Source organism: Rhinatrema bivittatum, chromosome 3, assembly GCF_901001135.1.
Source record: "Rhinatrema bivittatum chromosome 3, aRhiBiv1.1, whole genome shotgun sequence".
Classification (NCBI taxonomy): domain Eukaryota; kingdom Metazoa; phylum Chordata; class Amphibia; order Gymnophiona; family Rhinatrematidae; genus Rhinatrema; species Rhinatrema bivittatum.
Window position 1 is genome coordinate 146,036,501 of NC_042617.1, and position 20,375 is coordinate 146,056,875.

Below are 20,375 nucleotides of genomic sequence, written 5' to 3' on the forward strand. Positions count from 1 at the left end.
GTCATCCACACTGACTTTATGGGATCATCTTTTTCACTATGCAAATATCTTCAATAAAATCTACCTGCGTCCCAGTTTGAAGAATGCCAGTCAGTATACGTAAACGTGGAACCTTGCATGTCAGTGCCAACTGAAACCTGCACGTGAAAGTAATGAACCTTTTAGGGGAAAAAAAATCAGGCACCTGGTGACACATTCAGGTGTCTCAGTCTGCCCGCAGGGACCTCGAGAAAAGGACGTCATGGAATGGCACGAGCGAATGCTGGGGGGGGAGGGGTCCTGTGCCTGAACGATGAATCCCGGTGCACTGCCGACTGAATTTCCCGCATGGGGCTGTGTGCCGACTTCCTTCCTATCCCGTAACCAGATGATCGGTTGCTGGGTTGTTTTTTTTTTTTTTTTAATCCTGTGCAGTCCCCCTCCCCCCCCCCTTCTTTGCAGAAAGAGATGTATCTTCTTTTTTAAATTTAGCATAAAAATTGTTCTTAGACATGAGAACTAAAAAACCAAACATATATATATGTGTGTGTGTACAGTGGTACATACTCCTCCAACTGCATGCTAGGAATAACCGCGGTTTGATGTTTAGGTTCCAGCCAGTGCTGCGTGCCAGGTTTTGCAGACCAGCCTCCCACTCCCCTCTCCTCCTCGGGGCCCTGCCCACAGCCCAGTCACTTCTCGGCCAGATCCGGCAGGCTCTCTGCAGTCTGCCGGGACTGGCGCGCCGAAGCCCCAGCCTTTCCCTTCGTCAGTCTGCAGACAGCCAACGCCAGCTTTTTTTTTTTTTTTTCTTTTCCAAACTGCTGATTTGTGCTGTGGGGGAGACTCTCGGATTGCAAGCGAGTCTGTTACCTGCCTGCCTGCCTCTGGGCTGAACTGCTGACTATAGGGAGCAAGTCGGAGCTTCACTCCACTTCGCTGGTTCTGTTCTGCTGCCATTCGTGACTGAAGCCCGTGCGTGCAGCCGCAGCAAAACCCGAAGCCCCTTCGCATTCCAACAATAAAGGAAAGAAGAAGGAAGAAAAAAAAGGGGGGACAGGCAAGAGAGTTTGCCGAGGGAACTGACAGGTGGCCGCGCTGCTGGGACTGTCGGGCTGGAACCGGGGCATCCTCTCGAAGAGCCCGGCTGCCTGCCTGCCTGCCTCCCCCCTCCCAGCTGCACGGAGCAAGAACCGTTTTGAGCTCGGTTTCACCAAGCAACCAGCTCAGATTCTTTTTTTCCCCAGGATAAGGCACTTGCTGAAAGGAATTCAGACTGCCCTTTCCAAAAAGGAGGTAATTGAACAGACTGGCAAGAAGAAGCACACATGGAAGAAGTTTACTGAGCAGGGCGGGCCGGTATTAGGAGTCAAAGACCGGGAAATCCTGCTAGAACACTCTTGAGTTGAACACTTCAGTTCTCCAGGAAGGAAAGGGTAGGTGCGCAAATCACTCAACAATATTTCCTAACCGCTTCTCCCTCCTCCACTGCTATAGCTCGTTTGCAGAAGGGTCTTCGGCGTGTTTTAAGAGCTTAGGGGCAGTGTACGAAAGAGTGGTAACATTGGCAGTTAACGAGTGCAGCAGCAGTGTTTATTGTACATATTAATAATAACCGATGCTGAAGAAATGCAAATGAGGCATGGGTAACTGCAGATAAGTATAGAAGTGTTCATGGGATAGTAACGCAAAAAATTTCACTACACCTCCCCAAGGTTAGTTACGGAATTTTGCATTTATCTGCCTGTGAAGCAGCTTGCATACCTACCTTTTCACTGCTGCAATAGGTAATAATTTATTTTGCATAGTTTTGCATCTCATTACCATAGACCGATTTAAAACTATTGCAAGTTAGTTTACACAGGTTAACAGTGCTGTTAATGTTTGATCCCACTGGCAAGAATCTTAATGCAGTTGGCCCCTTAGTATTTAAGGGGGTAGACTGTAGAAAAGAGAACAGGGAATTGTTAGGAAACTTAAATGTTCACTATCTGTTCTTTCCAAGGTACTAACACTGACTTGTTAGAAGCAATCTAATTACCTAGATGATCCTCAGAGTTAACATAAAGATGCACAGGGACAGAGCAAAGCATACTTGTGTGATTCTGGGGCCAGAATCACATCCATTTTGAGTTTTAACAGCAGGAGGTCTGTTATGTTATATTCATGATTGCTATTTTTACATTAAAATATTTCCCAAAGATAAATAGAGCAGTATACTGTTTATCTAAAGCAACAGAATCAAGACCAGGGATCAGCATATACTATTTAAACTAGAAATGTTTGACATAGCACGAGGCAGAGCTAAATTCAGAACTGCATAATAAAATGCACCTAAATTTAACATGATAAAAAGATATTGAGACTAATGACTGTAACCTCTGAAAGAATGATTATTCCCTTTCCCAGTTCAACTGTTAATCTTACAAGGCAGAGTGCATATAAAGGAAAGTAAGGCTTCTCCACAAATTAGATTTCAGGAAGTTATACAAGGATTTCCTTCAGGATGTTTGTTTATTTATTTATTTATCTATCGAGTTTTATATACCTTCGCCATCACAACGGTTTACAAAGTTTCGATGTTTAACAGAGTTTCCAAAAGGTTCCTGTGATTGTTAACATATATATTGTAGGCTTTATAAACGTAGTTCGGTTTACATAAAGTAACAAAAATGCACTCCCTCTTATTAAGATGCGCTCTGAATATGGCCATCAATTTCATATAAAATTAGAAAATAAGACCAGGTGCTACAGAATAATAACTTCTAAAATCAGTTGAAAATTAGCTTTTAAAAGGGCCGTGTGTTTGTCAGGCCTGGCAAAATGTCAATCATAGCCATGATAATCCTCTGCTTTGAAGAGTCATGGGTCAGTTTCCTGTTATGTTCTGGTAGTGATGGGGCATCACCTGAGGAAAACAGGATGTTGATTCACCATTGAAACCAGGAATGGAGAGGGTTGCCACTTGGCCCAAGTCAAACCTGAGAGGCTGATCAATTTCATGTTTTGTCTCATTGCATCTATGGGCTTGTAGTTCCACTTTTCCTAGGCAGCACTACAAGTTCATAGATGCACTAGGGCAAAACCAGAAGAGGATCAGACTTTCAGAGTTAACCTGGGCGAGGTGGTAATCATAGGAATGGAGTGAAACTGTCTGAGCACTGCACAGTAACTATATAGCAGTTACAGGGCAGCTTTTGAAAACATCCATTTTCAGCTTATTTTAGAAACTGTTATTGTATAGCATTCAGATGCATGGCAATAATTTTTAAACAAGTTTCCAACTGCTACCTTTCTGGCAATCTGAGGGAGCTTGTGGGTACTCGGCTCACATACGTGCCCATTACTTCACAGGGATATAGCCAGAGATTTCCCATTGCTGCCCATGAATTATCCACAGGTTCCCAAAGAAATGAACATCTTTTAAGCAGTCTGCTCTGTTCTGTAAGGCAGGGAATGTGAGAATACAATAAAAATATATTGGAGGCCATGAATGATTAATCTCAAATGAAAGACAAGAAGTATGGAAAGAGGCCATCCAGGAGAGACTACACAGAAAAAAGACTCAAAGTCTATAGTAAAAAATCAGTGGAAGGACTGTACCACAGATTACATTTGATTTGACACCTAACTATGATATGGGGAACTGTTTTTGATCAAAAAATTTTAGTTTCAAATCATGAGAGTTTCAACAAACAAAGGTAATTCTTGACCTGGGGAATTTTAGGTGGTGAGTAGAAGGTCACCATAAGCCACATAATTGAACAGCAGTGTTATCTAAACTTTCCTGGATTCTCTGCAGGGTGGCATACATTTTAGAGAAACAACATGGAAATTATTCATAGATGCATTAAAGCACATCTTTGGATAATTCTCATCTTGGTCTATAAAAGTATCCCAACCTCCAAAGATGTCAGTTTCTTCCTGGATCTACTAGAGCATTGCACTACCAAAATGTCTGAGTTGCAGTATAAGAGTGGATTCTCCAAATTTGGATTGATAACATCAAGAATACCTGGAGGGAAGGTGCAGGGGGACTAGAAGATAAAAGTTGTAGCATACATACTTCTATCTTCCTCCTGCCACCTGAAAAAATATACCAATAAACAAAAACAGCATTTGCTGACTAGTGCAAAAGATAGAGCTAACAAGCATAAGATAGTTCCATATGTCAGTTATAACACCTACATAAGAAATTGCCATGCTGGGTCAGACCAAGGGTCCATCAAGCCCAGCATCCTGTTTCCAACAGAGGCCAAACCAGGCCACAAGAACCTGGCAACTACCCAAATACTAAGAAGTACAATTTTAAAAACACATTTAATATTACTTTACATAATCTAATGCTTAAATTAAAATCATTCTGTGCTGAGTCTTTCCTGTGCTGTCAAGTTGTCTTTTTTTTTCTCCTGATTCCATTTCCTGTTTCTCCTTTCCTTCCATAAGTCTATTCTTCTGCCTTTCCTTCCTTCCATGAATCTCTAACATTATTTACTCTCTCTTTCATGTCACTTCTCCACCTCTACCTCTTTTTCCCTGTCAACAGCTCTCCACTTTTTTCATCCTTCCCCAAATCTTTCATACTTCCTCTATATCTCTTATCCCTTCATCTCACCCCCTTGCAGCACTCCAGCTTCTCCCTCTGTCTGCCTCCCCTCCTAGATGATCCTTTTTGAATTGTATATGTAAACCCCTTAAGGTTTACATATACAATACTATTGTTTCACCTTCTGAGGTGGAGGAGTCCTCATCTTCAACTCCAGTCCCATAAAAGATGAAGCAGGTGGAGAGCAGCAGACATACATAGCTGAGGAGGCCCCCAACAAGAGCATCAGCTACTAGCTGGCAGCTTCTCTGGAGACTGCGGAAAAATGAGGGGAGTAGGGCCTGCACCAGTGTCAACTGCCTGAGTGCTACAGGACCAGCTGCTGGAAAGAAACGTTGCAGCAGCATTAGACTTCTACTTGAATGTTGTGTTCTTTGTACTTGTGAATGTATGTAATAGAGTAGCATAGTAATGACTGCAAATAAAGACCACATGGTCCATCCAGTCTCCCCAGCAAGTTGCTTATTTATTTATGAAACTTTTAATATACCGACATTCATAGGGCATATCATGCCGGTTTACAAAAAACTGAAGCAGGTGGAAAATACAATGAACAGGGGTGGTAGTGAGTGACTGCCACTCCATGCAGGTGGAAAATACAATGAACATGGGTGGTAGTGAGTGACTGCCACTCCACGCAGGTAGTGAGTGACTGCCACTCCACGCAGGTTACCCCCATGCACCTCCTTCCTTCATTCCCAACATCTAACCTTTACGGATCCACAGTGTTTTATCCCATGCCCTTGTGAATTCATTTGCTGTTTTCGTCCTCACCAACTTTTCCGGGAGGGCTTTCCAGGCATGCACCAACCTCTCTGTGAAGAAGTATTTCCTGATGTTGGAATGTAATGCTCTTCATCTTCCCATCCCCTGGATTTGTCAATAGGTATGCAATGCATTATGCCTGTGCCTAGAGCAGCAAATATTTAGGGGCAGCAGGCTGGCTAAGATTTGCTGCCTTCCAGCTCTGCTGATCCTTTGCTTCCCTGTAACAGACCCTTCAAAGCGGTGGGGGTATGAAAGCATCAAAATTGCCTAAGGGTGGCAAAATCCTAAATCCGTCCCTGCATCGGTTGCACTCTGTGAGGCAAAGATCAGCATCAGGGACAGCATGCAGAGAGTTCTTCCCTTGTCCCAGCTCAGTTGGCTGCCTAGCCTGCTGTTCAAAGCCTATAACCCCAGTATCTTATTATCAGGGGACCCAACGGGAGAGGGAGTAAGGAGGGCAGACAGGCCTAGATTCTTCTGGATGAATGGGAAACTAAGATGCTAGGAGATGACAATAGAATGGTCTCATGTCTCCAGTATCCTTAATGCAGTAGTGACTTCAGCTTGCAGCAAAATTCTAATTTGATGCATATAAAAGGACAAACTTTGTTGGCAATTAAGAACTGCAAGAAATTTTTTGTAATTTTAAGAAGGGATGAAAAATAACCCTCAAGCTCCTCCTGTCCATAACTGCTGATCTTTGGCCCTGCATTCCATCACCGGAGGAGGCAGGGTAGGATCAACGGCTGTTCTCGTCAGGAACTGAAGCGCGGCACCAGGCTCTTTGACCTCATGGGCCCATCTGGAGTGGAGGGAGCCGCAGCGGGTATAGCAGCTCTTCTTCAGCCTCAAGGGCGGCTGCATCCCTTCAGTCATGTGGGTTGTAACGGGAGGAGGGGGCAGCAGCTCTGCTTCAGCCACACCAGGAGGGTATACTAAAATAACAATTCACCAAAGCAATTCAGTTGGCGATTAGGAGTTGGTGACAAGAGGAAGCAGAGGAAACGGAAAGGCTTACAGGTCATTTCTTTCAGTTTCCAGTTAATATTCAGGTGGTCGCAGATCAGATAATTTCTCTGCTTTTTACTGGCTTGTGGATACAATCACCTTTTTTTTTCTGGAGGGGGCAGGACTGAGTTAACCCTTTGAAATGGTCTTGAAAAGAAGCCTGATCTTCTTCTGCTTGACATGGTACTTAATTGCAGAGCAGGTGACACTGCGATACCTCCACCTAGATAGCTTATAAACATAGACTGAGGGGTACTAGAAAAAGAGCTCCTAAGGATCATATTAATTTATGGCACAATGTAGATTTCATTGTATTTCATTTATTTACATTTGATTTTATGCATATCATACAAATTGTCTAGGTGAGTTACAGTACAATATATATATATAACAATAAAATCAATACACTCTCTAGAAATAATCACAACCCAACTAAAAGTAACTTAGACCCAAGAAACCTTGCCAAAAACGACAAAAATAAAATTACAGGTCTTGTCGATCAAGTTACCTCCCCCTAGTAATCCACAAAAACCCATGTTTGGTTTTTATCAGAATTGAGTATAGTTTAATTTATCACGCATATCCTGTGGACAAGAATTCCAGATAACAGGTACAAAATAACTAAAGAGTAGATGTCTTGCACTAGATAAAAGAACAACAGATAGTACTGGAAGATTCAGTACCCCTGCCTGAGATCTGTCTAATACTAGTATAGAATGAAAGGCAGGATACTAGATATTCAGGTTGCCCCCTGTGCAAACATTTAAAGATCAAGCATAAAATCTTGAACTTAATCTTGGCTTCTATAGGAAACCAGTGATCTTATTTTCTTTCCAGTCAACAGTTTGGCAGCCGTGTTTTATAGTGGTTGCAAGCAACGTATCTCTCTCTTGGATACCACTGGTATAATGAGTAGTCTGTTATAAGTAACTAACAAATACATTATCATAGCCAAGTCTCTTGGATCTAAATTTGAGCGTAGTTTGTATATAGGGCGGTGACATTTAAAAAAAATCCCTCTAACTACTGCAGAAATTTGAGGAGTCAAGGTCAAGTGTGTATCTAATAGTGCACCTAGACTAGTTACTGTTGAAGAAGGCTGTAACTGGCAATCCATAATCTTGTAGAACCACAGTAAGATGATTGTCTGTCAGTACTAGAAATGCATAATATACTGTGGTCTTTTTGAGATTCCACTTAAGCTTCCTCTGAGCAAGTCATTTAAACATGGTAACTAGGCATGCATTTAACTTATTATCAGGCTTAGAGCAGCCAGCTGGTCTCGTTCCAAAAAAAACACCAATTGGATATCATCTGCAAACATATAACAGTGTAAATCAAATTTCTCAGTGTCTAAAAGCCAGGGGAGCCAGACACACATTAAACAATATTGGTGATAGGACTGAACCCAACAAATAGTTTGAAATCTTGCAAGGAAGAAGGAAAAAATACAGGATAAGGGCCCACCAATCCCTAATTCTATCAGCCAGCTAAGCAGTAGCTGATGGTCAAGAATATCAAATGTTGATGCTAGATCTAATTGAATCAGCAATGTACTATGTTCAGAAAATTAACCGTACTAGAGGAACTGAACAGAATGAGTTTCAATGTAGGGACACAACAGAAGAAGGTAAAATAATCACTGAGATAATAAATCCATATACGGTTTGAAAATTCAACAGATCCACCTATTTGCTTTCCTTAGCTTGGCAATAGAGCTCCCCAGCCTTTATTCCTTCTCTAAAGGTTTTGAAGAAGCACACCCTGCTGTGTCAAAATAATTGTTTATACCTGGTTTGCTTTTACTGTAAAATGATTTGATTCTTTCAGATATTTTACAACATTACTTTCTTAAAGTTTAAAAGCAAGATGTAAATAATAATTTGACAATTATGGTCTCTTGTCAGCTATAGGGCTTGAGAGGCTGTGAATCACGGTCACTGATTCTCCTGCCTTCCATTGTCAAGTGTACCTGTTTTCTGTTTGCTCTAGCAATGAGAGGCTGAGTACCAGAGTAAACAGGAAGCAGAGGTGTAGATCAGTTTTTTCCCTACCTTTTCAAACCCAGGGCACAGCTATTTTAACAAAAGTTATTGTGTGGCAGTGTAGGCATGAAGAGGACTCATATGGCTAAAAGAGGAGCTTGGGAAGCACTGAAAAACCATACAGTCTCTCTTCCTAATTTTAAAATGAAGGGACTCAGAGGGCGGAAACACACATGAACCTGTCAGAATGGATCAGCTCCCTCTACGTTACAAGTGCAGGAGAAGGGAGAGATCAGTGTGATCAGAGGCAGCTCAAGGCAATCTGCTACAAGATGGTGCTGCCCTTCCCCCCCCCCCCCCCAAGACATGGCACAGGTCAAATCACTGAGACGGCCAAGAAACAGGATGGGCGGCGGGGGTGAGTTTTGCTGAAAGGGAGGGGAGATCCCCCTTGGAGTTCCTTGAAGTCTGGCCCTTTCGGTGACTTGAAATCCTGGGGGAGGTGGAGGCAGGGGTCAAGATTCTAAGAGGTATAGCAGACAGAGAATCATTTTGATATTTCTAGGATGCTGGCATACTTGCAGGAGCCCTACCGCCTGTCTCCCACCCTTCCAAAGTATCTTCCCCCTGGGAAAATAGGAGATGAGTGAATGGTGGGGGTCTGTGTGTCGGGCACTTAGAGTTGGTGCAAGGTGAAACTAACAACTTTATGGCCCCCCCCCCACACCCTTCCCATACTGAGGTATGCATTTTTGACAGATTATTTGAGACACAGGACATTCGAAGCACAGTCTCCTGAGGTAAAAATATCACTTACAACAACATGTATATTATATTTACAAGCACTGTTGTGGTGCCAACCAGCAAACCCTGTGAAAAAGACACTTGGAATCCATATGGTATTAGACCTAGTGTATCGCATGCCGGATGTGAGCTTTGACCTCAAAAAGTCGTTAAATACACAGAACTACAATTACAGTCTAGTAAATCTCCCATACCAAAACAGCACTAACAGCCAGCACTCAAGCAGTAACAGTCCTACCTACGAAAAGGCAAAATTACAAATATTGCACAAGGCCCTAATTCATCAATACACCTTCTTTTAGGATAGCAGAACAATCCAGGCTGTTATAGATCTCTGTGCAGAACTACACGCTAGCAGAATACCTCACCTTGGTCACACATGCAGAAGATAGACAGACCCTCGCCAAATACATAATAAAGAGACCATAAAATAGAAATAGTAACATGCAGACAAAAATTGAGCTGGAAACAGTAAGAAGCCAGACTCTGTATGCAGTGCAACAATGTAGAAACAGAGATATTATATTCCTCATAAAATATCAAACAATACAATCAATAAATGGAATAGTATATATTATGGTTTTATGAATATAAGATTATAACTCATCTAGGACATAAATATTTTAAACAATTAATTGTAAAACTATACTAATAAAAACAATACATATTTCAAAATAGCTGACAGAATATCCAACGCCAATAAAATATTTCAAAACCTATAGTACTTGAATGTAATCTGCTTTATTTATTTATTTTATTTAAGTTCTTTTAATATACCGATGCTCAAGACCAAGTCTTATCGTACCGGTTTACAATGGAACAGGGGGAAACCATTAAACAACTGTATAGAAGATAAAGTTACATTAAACAGGGAACAAAAAACATGGGCTTTGGAAGACAGGAAAGATATCAAAATATAATAACTGGAGAGTACTGAAAGTAGTCATCAACAAAAGCAATTAAGTAGCGAGATAAATAAAGGTTAACAAAAGGTTAAAGAATTCGGCTGGTGATTTATCATAGGCAATTATTAGGAGTAAATTTCCTGTGAAAGGGAGGAACAGGTGAGGTAAGCTTTGAAGTTCTTGAAAGGCGGTATATAAATCAAATCAATCAATAAACCAGGGAAGCCAGGGTTCAAATCCTGTTGCCACTCCTTATGACCTTGGGCCAGTCACGTCCCCCTCCATTGCTTCAGGTATAAAATTAGATTGTGAGCCCTCTGGAGACAGGGAAATACGCAAGTACCCGAATGTAGTCTGCTTTGAAATATGTGAAAGGTGGAAAATATATATATATATATATATTTTAATAAAATTAATAAATAGCAGACACATCAAATAATACCAATAATTAAAATGAATAAGGATACAAAAAATCCCCTGCTTACCATACCTGGGAACCTTTGATTTCCAGGTGCCCTGAGATTGTCATAGAGGAGGTGGGAGTTGTTGCACACAAACTTTCTCTCTCATGCATACACACATGCTTATTGCTCTCACTCTCTCTTATTCTCACATAGTCAGACACATATGATCTGTCTCTCTCACTCTCACATATTCCCCCTCTGGAAGCACAGGAACCTTCTCCTCCTCCAGCCCCCTGTGGCTGCGAAGATGACTCCTTCCTCAGGCCAAGTGGGCCAATGCTGCTGTGCTCCCTACTCCTGCATCTTTCTTCTGCCTCTACCTCTTCCTTTTGGCCATGTGGGCTGATGCTGCTCTGCCTTCTGCTCCTTAAGGCAAGACAAGTTGATACTGCAGCCTACTCTTGCTCCTTCCAGAGAAGGTATACCGGACAATTAAATGGATGACATTTCCTTCTTTTCATCTGTGCAGACTCATGCGATGCTACTTCCTCTTCTGGACCCATATGGTTGGAAAAATTAAGTTATCACCACTGCCCCTAGGCAGCTGCCTGGTGCTTCTACCAGCCTTAGCGCATTCTCTCCCACTCATACCAGCCCTGTGCAATCTTACTTCCTCTCTACTTCCTCCTGGTCCTCTTCCTTCTGCTGGTGAGGAGTAGGAACCCCACATAAATATGGTACAATGTGGTGCAATTAAACAGTACAATTATACCGGACAATTAAATATAAAAAAGAACAACATATAGTGCAATATGGAGCAAATTATACATGAGAGGGTGACAGTTATGTAGCATGCAGTTAAATATGAAGCGTAATGGGGTCAGGGCTGGGAGAGTAGGCTTGGTTAAAAAGCCAGGTTTTGACCATGCAGTGGAATATCAGTATATTAGTTGCACATTTGGCCTCTGTTAGGGGCGAATTTCAGCTCCTGGGGAGGAACAGAGAGAAGGCGTGCCTATGGGTTCAGGCAAGCCTGTAGGTTTTGAGGAGCAGGGAGTCACAAAAGAGCCCCAGTTTTGAATCTTAGCCTGCAGGTGGGTTTGTAGGGGGACAGGTAATCTCTTAGATGGGGAGTGGAGGAGTAACCTAGTGGTTAGAGAAGTGCGTTACAAACCAGGAAAGCTAGGGTTTAAATCCCACTGCTGCTTCTTGTATATCACTTTGCCATCTGTTGCTTCAGGTCCAAACTTATAGGTGCATTTTCTAAGCTGCGATAAGGCAACATGCACAGCAGCATGCAATGCATATTAAACACTGTTTATTGTGGCAATATCACGCAATTGAACCAATATTTCTTCCCCCTATGGAAATAAGCTGCTTTGCATGCATAAAATTGCCTAATACATGTAAAGCAGCTTATGCATAGGTAAATCCATGTAAATGAAATAATGCTGCTGACTTAGAAAAAGTCAGCCCCCATTATTTTATCGTGTTTGAGGGAAATGTAGGTATTTTTCTGAGGGAGCATTGGACCCCCTCCCCCCTCCCCCCCAAGGAAAAGAAGATCCCCGCACATGTGATGGGGCAAGACCTGGCTGGTGTCATTTTGAAAAATGGTGTCGACTGGACTTGGAGCTAGAGAGTGCTCCAGGCTCTCTGCTTAGTATTGAAGATTACATTTTGAAGTACCGAGAGGTTAGGGTGGGTTAGTGGTTGGAGTTGGGTTCACCTGTCTTCCCTCTAGACCACCAGGGTCAACTTTTTTCCAGTTCTTCAGAGAATACAGAACGTTCAAACATAACATGCGCATTCATTTTTCAGCCATTGAATATGAGATCTGCCACATCGAAATTCAACGTAATGCTCTATTAAACCATTTACCCCATATTCTCTTACTCTCCTTCTGCCCTCGCCTTTCCCTCAGTTATTTAATAATTAAACAACAATAGCCAATTATTCATTAGTAACATTACTGATGATCTGGGGATTTACAATTTACTATAAATTCAATATTATATTCTTAATTTCTGTTGGTAATCTGTCTATGAAGGGCTGCCAAATCCTTAACATGGCTTCTCGTTTAGGCATAGACATAGATTTCACTGTGAGGTATTTAAATACTAATAATTGTGTCATCCTTCTTTCCCATTGTACTAGACCTGGACTTTCCTCTCCTATCCAGTTTGTTAGAATTGTTTTTTTGGGTTTTTTTGCTATTATTCCTGCCTTGTTTAAAAATAACTTCTGTTATTTATTATGTATAGATGGAGCAATCTCGTAGATACCAAGCAGCCAAAATTTTGGATCTTCAGGTAGAGGAAGTCCCAGTATTGAGGAACATTGCTTTATACATCCTTCCAGAAAGATAAAATCTTTAGACATTTTCCAAAAACCATGTAGATAGTCCTATTTTCTGCTCTGCACTTAGAGCAGGCAGCTGACCGATGAATCTTTGCTTTAAATGCTCTATCTGGTGCCAAATAAATTTAAATTGTATTTCTCTCATTACTACATTTTCCGTAATTTCTGGAATATGTTTAAAATAATATTGAAGTTCTTTTGTCAACTTGATCTCTGGCCAACTGGACCATCGAGCTGGAACTCTTGGGAATTCCATTTGGTCCTTCAGTTTGAGAAGAGCTTTTGGAAATTTAGCACATGAGGGTTTCCCTGGCTTACCTCCCCACAATATCTCATCAAGTTTGTCTCCCATCCCGAATTGTGGATTTTTATCAAGTAAGCTCATAATATAAATTCTTAATTGCAGATATGCAAAAACATCTTTGTGTGGTAAATATTTAATTTGCAAATCCTGGAAACTGTGTAGGTTATTGGAGTTTTCAATAAATAACTGTCTGATAAAGTATAAGCCCTCCTCTGTTTGCCATTCTTTGAAAACTACATTCTGCACTCCTGGAGTAAAATGGGGGTTTCCACATATGGACAAGTAGGCTGACATTTTCCCCAGCTGCCCTATCAGTTTACACAGAAATATCCAGGCCTGTCTACACAAGGATACCAGCAGAAAAGATTGTAAGTCCTTTAAGGCCCTGGTTACCGCTAACTGAAGATTGAAGAGAGCGATTGATTGCCATACCACTTCTGTAAGTGTTAAATAGGGGGAAAAATTTGCCATACTCATAGGCCAGTCCCCAATATATCTTAACATGCAAGCCAAGCTGTAGTGGTTTAAGTTGGGACAATTCAAACCTCCATGCAAGACTGGCTTCATTAGGTCTTGCAAAAGGTAAATGTGCCGCCTTCCCATTCCACAAAAAATTACGAATGCAACTATTTATCTCCCTTAAGTTATTAGGGGATAACCAGATGGGCAATCTCTCATCAAAAACAGCCATTTGGGAAACTCCATCATTTTCAGCAAATTAATTCTACCTGTGATAGAGGGAGCATATTCCATTGCTTCATATTTCCCCGTAAGGACTAGATTAATAGGGACACATTTGCTTTATACAGATCACTCATCTCAGTCAGAACCTTAATACCTAAATATTTCATTTCCAGTTGTACCCATCTAAGGGGAAAGCTGCTCTCCGATCTTTGATAAAAATTCCTAGTCACTTCTAAAGCTTCATATTTGTCTTGGTTTATCTTTAATCCTGAAAATTTCTCAAAATTTGTCTGAGCCAAAACTATGTGTTCATTGGGTTCATTGGGTTGGTACCAACCCAATGAACACTAGGTGTTCATTGGGTTGGTAAGAAAAATTTGAACATCATCGGCAAAGACTGCTATTTTAAAAGATATACCTCCTATCTCTAGTCCCAGTATCGATTTATCTTCCTCAATATTCTGAAGGAGTGGATCAATAGAAACTATATACAAGAGAAGGGAAAGTAGACAGCCTTGCTGTACTTCTCTACCAAATGGTAATGCTGAAACTCTACCTCCATTTGCTAAAATATGCAAAATCAGCTTATTGTAAAGTAGAGAGATACTCTTAATAATGTTCCCCGAGAAGTCAAATCTACTGAGAACATGTATGGCCAAGAAACTCAAAGGCTTTTTCTGAGTCAAAGCCGACTACTATTACTGATATCCCCCGCTGCTTGTAATAGGTCATTGCCATAGTTAACTTCACAATGTGGGTTCCGGCTGTTCTTCCCTTAAGAAATCCTACCTGGTTAGAAGAAATAATTATTGGAAACACTAGGCTTAATCTATCTGCCAAAATGTTTGCATATATCTTCAAATCACAATTTAATAATGAAATGGGCCTATAAGATGCCGGTAACATGGGATCTTTTGCCGGCTTAGCTAACACAGTTATATAAGTGGTATTGAAATCTTTAGGAAACTGCTCTTTTTCTAGAGCAGTTACATAGAAATTATGCATTGTCCCTACTATGAGTCCCTTCAGAATTTTATACGTAATAGTCATAGGAAAATTCCATCAGGGCCTGGAGCTTATCTGATTTGCTCATGTTTATTACATTCAGGATCTCAAAGATTTGTATCGGTCTCTTAATGAACTCTAGTTGTTTCTATGAAATAGTAGCTATTCGGAGACTCTGAGAAAAAAAAGAATTTTCCTCTCTCACCCCACCACTACTATCTTATAAATGCAAAGATTCGTAACAATCTGAGGATCTCACTTATATCAGGTCATTCACTGCCCACGTGTCTTTTCAGCTTCTCTATATAGGTTTTCCCCTTCCACATTCGTACTGCATTTGCTAATAGCAACCCTGATTTATTACCTATCTAATATCATTATGGTTATGCTATAACATTCTTTGCACTCTTTGATGTAGAAATATGTTTAAATGCTCTAAAGCATTTTGGTACTTCCTTTTAGTATCTTTAAACAAATGTTGTATCATTTTTTTTCTTTGGCGAACTTCAGCTTTGCCTCTAGTTGGAATATCATTTTATTCAATTGGATATTTCTCCCTTTCACAAAGGAGATAATCTCCCCCCTGATCACTGCTTTGCTTGTTTCTCAAAAAAGGGCTGGAATGTCAGCATGGTCTGCATTATGTAGGGTATATTCCTTCCATTTTTTTTCTGTAGAAAAAGTTGAAATTCTCTATCCTTTGTAAGATATGCCGGGAATTTCCAGAGAGCCAACCACTCCTCTCTCTCTACTCGATCAGTCCAGATAGGGAATGCCAGTGCCTCTAATCATGCCCTATCTTTGCAGTCCTTATTCACAGGAACATCTCTTGGGAACCCAATATGTAATCTATTCTGGAAAGTGAAGTGTGTGCTCTAGACACATGAGTAAAGTCTTCCAATTCCGGATTTAAAATTCTCCAAAAGAGTAATACCTGTAGACTCCTGCACAGATGGGCCATTTCCTTGTTTTTCAAGTCCCCAGCACTTTGCCTTTGGTAGGGTAACTTGTCTATAGAAGGATCATGCACACAGTTGAAATCTCCTGCCAGGAGAAGCCAGCCTTTCAAATTTAAGATTAATAATTAATTGCACTATCCCCTCAAAGAATCCTTGTTCATATAGGTTGAATTTGGTAACCTCTCTGCCTTTAAGATTCTGTACCAGGATTAAAAATCTGCCCTCTGGATCTGAGGTTTCTTTACTAACTTGAAAATTTACATTCTTCTGAAAAAGGGTGGCTACCCCAGCTTTCGTTCTCTTTGCTTTTGAGTAATAGCAGGAGCCTACCTAATCTAGTTTTAACATTTTACTTTCTAGGTCTGAAAGATAGTTTTTTTGGATGCAAGCAATATCTACTTTATTTCTTTTAAATTCTTGGACAATTTTTACTCTTTTGATGGGTGTACCTAGACCATTAACATTCAAAGAAACCACCCCGACAGAATCCCCCATATTCTTGGTATATTTTTCTAAAAAGCCCAGTTTCTCTCCTCCATTCTCTGTGAGTCATCCAGCCTTAACCCACAGGTCTGCTCTCACCAAACCCAATCTGATATACAGTCGAAAATGTTTCCAACCTGTTTACCATTACCTCCTTTCTCACAGTACTAGAAAACCCCAGATGTCCTAGTTCTGCTTTACTTTTTAAGCCCTTATTTCTGAACCCGCTCTCTTCCCCTCCCTTACCTTTTGTCTTCCATGATCCCACCAATATTCCTCCTTGGCGGGAATGAGGAATGTTTGTCAAGTGTGCAGACACCATCCCCCAACATTCAGCTTCTAACCCCTTGGACAGTGCACATATTAACCATTCCCCAGATACACATCAGTACAATTAAACTAACCTTAAACCCTAGTCCTTCTATGTAATGAAACAATAGCTTAGGAAAAGAGACCCTTCTGCTACTTCAATCACCCACAGACTGAATTCAGGTTGTTAAAGTCCTTCTGAAGCACATCAAGTTTTGGAATACCAGGTTCATAGTGAATTGTGTGCTCCTTGGGTCGCCTCTGGCACAACCCCCTTGAAAATGGTTTCCACGGGCAGTCCATGGTTGCCTAGAGCCGCCTCTGGTACGGCCCTATAGATAAATGCTTCCACAGTTATACCATGCTGGAGCAAAGCTGTTTCTGGTACGGCCCTGTTATCTGATCTGGAAAGATCCGCTTCTAATGCGGCATTGGATCACCTAGAGGAAACCCTACTGGAACATTATCCCAATACGACCCCCAACCATTCCTTCGCATCAACATTTACTGTCTGATCCAGCATGTGCTATCATAGCCTTGGTAGGCTCCAATATCACCAAGCTTCCTTTTGTCAACAAACCATTCTTTATCGGGCCTTCTCCTTGATGTCGCAGATGAATTCTCGCTCTTTTGCAACTTTATTTAAACAGCAATACAAACAATAATGGTCTTTAGAAAGGAAAGCTTTTATAATTTACAGTGTCCAATTTGGTATAAAATTTCAATAAACTCCCTAATCTAAGGCAGGCTGATGATAAAATTCTTAGCTGCTTTTTGATCTTCAGACATATCTGCCTTTCCGCCATGCCAAATTCTAAGACATGCAGGGAATTGCAAAGCAAATTTCAGCTGTTTTTGCACCAGTGAAGCACATACAGGATTAAATTCCTTGTGGCACTGGGACACTTTCATGGAGTAATCTTGAAACAAGCGTATCAAATTTTCCTGGTATTTCATCTCTCGGTTCTTATGGTAAGCTTGCATTGTTTGTTTCTGTGCCCAATTCAAAATGTTTGCGTTTACAATTCTAGGTCGCGTTTCTCTTTCTTGTTTGCCTCCTAACTGATATGATCTCTCAGTCTTTAAATTTCCTTGCAAGTCTGGCATTTCTAGTGCCTGTGGCAGCCATTGTTCCAAAAATCCTTCTAAATTATGATCTTCTATGGATTCTGGAAGCCCTACTAATCTGATGTTACGACGGGATCTATTCTCTACATCTTCAAGTTTATCTTCTTGTGCTTTTACTTTTTTTTTTATTCTGAGACTTTAATAGACAGTTCACTCGAGTCATCCTCTAATCTGGATATTCTCCGTTCAGCCACTTCCAATCTCAGAGCTAACTCAGCAAATGATTCTTTAAGCTCCGATATTTGTTCAGATATAGCCCTTAATCTGGTATCTAGAGCCTCTGTAACCGCAATAGCTGCCTTCATCGTTAAGGCTTCCATAGCAGCTCTGTTCAAGGGAGATTCAATCTGTTCTCTGGCTCAGCAGTCATCTTTTCTGATATCGCCTTTTGGGGGGGGGGGGGTGTTGTATTTTTCCCCTTTCAAGGGCATACTGGAGATCTATGCATGGACATAAGCCCCTTTCTTTGGTCTCAAGATTTATGTTTTCAGATCGTGGCTGTCACTGATTTCAGTTGATATTAGGGGGATGGTGTCTGGAGACTGAATCATCACATCTGTCCAGGCTCACCACATCACGTTACACCCAGGATCATTTTTTTTAATGGTTTGGAGTGGGGTATGTAGATTCCAGGATTATTAATATATTGAGAGATGGGAAAAGACATGGGGATTTTGGGAGGGAGAGATATCCAAAGGGGCCACTTTGATTTAATAAGAGGTGGGGGAAGAGAGCCAGTTCCACCTTGAAGGCAACGAGAGGGGAGGGGTGCCAATGGGGGTCACCATTATCCCCAGGGTGATTTTTTTTCTTCTTCTTGGGGGTGGGCAATTTTTCTTGTATTAGGCCTTTTAAGCAATGGTGGCCCCGTCCAAGGTGGGCCACTATTGCTTGGGTTAGGCAAGTATCGTGATCCAATTTGTCACATATTTGTGCCACAATAAAAAAAAATTGCACTGTGGTACAGCCACGATAGTTTTTCAGAGAGAGGTCAATATCGTGGGCCCCCCCCCCCCTCTTAGATTGTAGGACCTTTGGGGATAGGGAAATATCTACAGGACCTGAATGTAATCTGCTTTGAATGCCAAAAAGTGGAATATAAATCAAATCAAATAAATAAGATAGGGCCTAGTCCATTTTGCAATTTGAAGCTATGCATAGGGCTTTGAACGCATACCAATAAGGAATTGGATGCCAGTGGAAGTCTCGAAGTATTGGAGTCATTTGATCCCCGTATTTGCACCCAGATAGCATCTGGTTGGCAGTGTTGTGGACTAGATGTCTGGAATAGCCACCTTTACCCTTCTATCATCCGTCTCTACACATGGCCTCCTTTTGAAAGCAACATCTGGGAGGTGGAAATATAGAAAAGTTGGCCAAGTTTTGCCCTCAAGGACTTCAGACAAGTATGGTTTTACAAAACAGTCATAAAAATGTTTTAATCAGTCATAGCTGTGTACAATGTCTAGAGAATGTACTGTATGGATGTCTGATTAAAACAGGACTCTGTGTCTCATAAGGACCTAAATTGGCCATTCCTGAAGGAACCAAAGTTTATTGCCATATTTTCAAAGGGCACCAGATTAATGGAACAAGTCAGGCAAGTAGCTAATACCCAAGGGAACTCAGGAAAAAAGGTGAACTTAGTGGAAGCAGTTGTGTAGCATTAATGCTTTGATGTGTATTACCACAATATTCTGTTTGTTGCTTTATAGCAGCGGTTCTCAACCGGTGCGTCGCGACACACCAGTGTGTCGCCAAGCACCGGCAGGTGTGTCGCGTGGCTCCCGGTCCCTCCCGCTGCTCGTTCTTCCCTGCTGCCGTTGCCGCCGGGCTATCAGCACGTTCAAGCCCAGCGGGAACGGCAGCGGTGCAAAAAAAAAAAAAAAGCTGTGGCATCCGCGGCTGCCCTTTTCTTCTTCCCGCGCCTGCATCCCCCCCCCCCCCCCGGACCCGGAACAGGAAGTGATGCGCGGGAAGAAGAAAAGCAAGTTTGCTTACCGTAAACGGTGTTTCCGTAGATAGCAGGATGAATTAGCCATGCTGTAATGGGACCTGTCCATCAGGCACAGGAGGCGGAGCTTCCAAAGAGAAGTCAGAGCTGTGCTCTGAGGCTGCGCGTGGGTTCCCGCGCTGGAAAAACGACTCTCCTCAGTCTGTAAAATAGCAAGCGTGAGCACGTAAAGACGACTGACAGGGAGGTGGGTGGGTCAGCATGGCTAATTCATCCTGCTATCTACGGAAACACCGTTTACGGTAAGCAAACTTGCTTTTTCCCGTCGATAGCAGGCTGAATTAGCCATGCTGTAATGGGAGTACAAAGCTCTGCATCACGTAAAAATTTTTTTTTTTTTTTTTTTTTTTTTTGAACGTGATGCCAAGTGTGTCAGTCGAGCTAGTTGGTTTTCTTTAGTAGAGAGTTTAAAACTGCCTGTCCCAGTCTTGTGTCTTGAGACGTGTGCTGGTCTAGGCAGTAATGTGCTGCAAAAGTATGTAGAGATGCCCACGTAGCTGATTTGCAAATATCCAAGAGAGGCACGTTAGAGAGGTAAGCTGTGGACGTTGCCATCGCTCTTGTTTGATGTGCTTTTGGTTTAGAAAGTAGCGTGCAATGCTTCTTGTTGTGACAGAATTGTATACATTGGGCGAGCCAACTCGCTATGGTTCTTTTCGCCACAGGTTT

The 20,375-nt window shown here is 41.6% G+C and overlaps 1 protein-coding gene across 2 annotated transcripts in view; it reads left to right on the top strand.

Annotated features, from left to right (window-relative positions):
- The first annotated feature begins 441 nt into the window (after window positions 1–441).
- CDC42EP3 (CDC42 effector protein 3) overlaps window positions 442–20,375 on the top strand; it is an 88,183-nt gene continuing 68,249 nt past the window's right edge. The window contains exon 1 of one of the 2 annotated variants that reach the window (XM_029593807.1): window positions 442–1,419. The gene's annotated coding sequence lies outside the window, so the exon portion shown is untranslated. The remainder of the gene's footprint in view (window positions 1,420–20,375) is intronic. The other variant, XM_029593803.1, reaches the window with a different exon arrangement.